At 40.0% G+C, this 2,500-nt stretch overlaps 1 protein-coding gene across 1 annotated transcript in view; it reads left to right on the top strand.

Moving 5' to 3' along the window:
- Window positions 1-512: 512 nt before the first annotated feature.
- LOC119580979 (cilia- and flagella-associated protein 251-like) overlaps window positions 513-2,500 on the top strand; it is a 10,967-nt gene continuing 8,979 nt past the window's right edge. Inside the window, exon 1 of the mRNA XM_037929228.1 lies at window positions 513-613. The gene's annotated coding sequence lies outside the window, so the exon portion shown is untranslated. The remainder of the gene's footprint in view (window positions 614-2,500) is intronic.

Raw genomic sequence — 2,500 nt, forward strand, 5'->3', positions numbered from 1 at the left:
CGAGTGATGGTGGCCGATGATAAATACACACACACACGCACGCACGCGTGTGTGTGTCTGTGTGTGTACATGTATGTATAACCATTTTCAGCCAAATCATAACTGCTTCACCATGAAATGTGCTGCTTGTGTTTATAGACTTATAGAGGTATAATAAAATACATGACCGATAGTAATTGGCGTATACTTTTGTAGACTATATTTCATCACTGGATGTAGAGGCTACGTGTTATGCGATTTCCAAACCCGTTAAACACCTGTAGACCGAGTCACACTTGTGCCTCAGATATTTCGATGATTTGCCTTAACTGATACTCAAAAATACGTATTTATTCTATGAATACAGGCAATGCGTGTAGTTCAAATGATACTAATCAGAGGATTATTAAAATATTTTTGAAGTAAAACAACAGTGTCTGTATGAAGAAGATAAAATATGATTTGAAGACGTAAAGTCATCCTGAACGCTGGTGACAGCTGGCATCTCACCGCCCTGAGGTTATCAGCAGAAGAGCAACACCGCTGTTCTCAGTTTCCTATCAGGCACCGTGTCATCGCAGACTGTCCATCTGAAACAGGTATATAATTTCTTCCACATCTCTAAACATCGAATGTAAGTAATAGTTTTTTTTTTCTTTTTTTTTGGCAACACACAAGTACAGTTCAGAATGCACATTTAGAGCTTGTTCCCACGTGACACAGTATTGAAATCGACAATTGGCCGCCCGCCGACTAATTAAAGGCACTATGTGGTGGAAGAGCTGACTCTAAATATTTTCTTAATACATGCAAGACGAAAATTGCTTACGTTCGTTCTCATGTCAACAATACACTTTTTCATGGAGCTCGAGTCTCTTTTGATGACGTGTTCAAGGTCTGCAAGGTATGAGTTGGGGTTTCGTAATCGCTGCATGCTGTATAAATGCAACATGCTGGCGCGTTCGTTGCGTAGCATTTTTTATTTGTAGTTTTGTAACTTCGCTGTGTTCCCTTCGCCGTTAATGACCTTAGTTGTAGACGCGGCAGATAATTTGAAATAATCAGTCGCTGTGTTCCCAGCACAATGATAGACGGATGATGTTTCCGTGCAATGTTCAAGACAAGTTCAAATATGTTATAATTAAGAATCGTTGTATCAGAATGTATCACGTGGTACGACAGTCTGATACTACCACTGGCTCACAGTGTTCAAGAAACAAGACCGTGAACAACAAACCGCAACGGCACTGGCACTGCACACCGGCGCTGCTACCTTATCTTCTATCTCCCCCTGCATGTCAATCTGATAATGTGGCGGGATTATAACATTCTTTGCATGTTTTGCCCTCGCATTCATTTCAGCCCAAGATGTATGTGGCAGTTATCACGTGTGTGTGTGTGTGTGTGTGTGTGTGTGTGTGTGTGTGTGTGTGTGTGTGTGTGTGTGTGTGTGTGTGTGTGTGTGTGTGTGTGTGTGTGTTGTGTGCTGTGTGTGTGTGTGTGTGTGTGTGTGGTGTATGTGTGTGTGGTGTGTGTGTGTGTGTGTTGTGTGTGTGGTTGTGTGTGTGTGTGTGTTGTCAACCAATAACGTAAAGCAAGACCGGAGGAAGGAATTACCTTCAAAAACCCATTTCAAAGCAGTGCCCTTCTCCTTGGGCAGGGACGCAGATGTTAACCCCTCTTTCTCTTCGCACAAGGATAAACATCCTTCCTCGAAGGGAACCGCCGCATAAAAGGACACGTCCGTAAGGCAGAGGCGTGTGTGTGTGTGTAAAAAGGCCTCACTGCGCCTTCTGGTTCGGGTCCGATCTCACAACGAGAAAACGTCAAACGCAAGTGTCGTAGGGGAAAGTCGCCGTGACGCAAGTGTTAGCGCGCCGAACCGCGGTTGATTAGGAAGGGCATCCAATCAGGGCAAGGGTGGTACTGGCTTCTAAAATAACCTCTCGATTGTGGGAAATGAGAGAGGACCATGTCCTGCAGTGGAAATAAATGGTTATATATATTCTATCTATATAGATATAATATAGATATATATTATATAAATATATAATATTATATGTTGCATATATATATTTGCATATATTTACATCCACACACCAAATGTGTGTGTTATATATATATAACATTATATAATACTAGATATCTATATATAATTATTATATACATATAAACATTACATATACACCACATATATATAACAAATATATATGACATTATACATAATAATTTACACAATACACAATATATATAATATAATATAATTAATATATATATATATATTAATATAGATCTCTATATACATTTTTTTTTTTTTTTCCCACCACATCCATATCTGTATAAGATGTAAAAACTATCTATTCTATATATGCTATTACATATATATACATATTTATCATTAGTCCAGGTTGGTTTAGAGGCACTAGACTCCGGCTCTCATAGTCCAGAGTTCAATTCCCCGTCACGGCAGTCGTAAAAATGCCTGCGCTCTGGCTGCTCGCTCGAGCGAGCAGCCAGAGCG

The sequence above is a fragment of the Penaeus monodon genome, chromosome 14, assembly GCF_015228065.2.
Source record: "Penaeus monodon isolate SGIC_2016 chromosome 14, NSTDA_Pmon_1, whole genome shotgun sequence".
NCBI classification, from domain to species: domain Eukaryota; kingdom Metazoa; phylum Arthropoda; class Malacostraca; order Decapoda; family Penaeidae; genus Penaeus; species Penaeus monodon.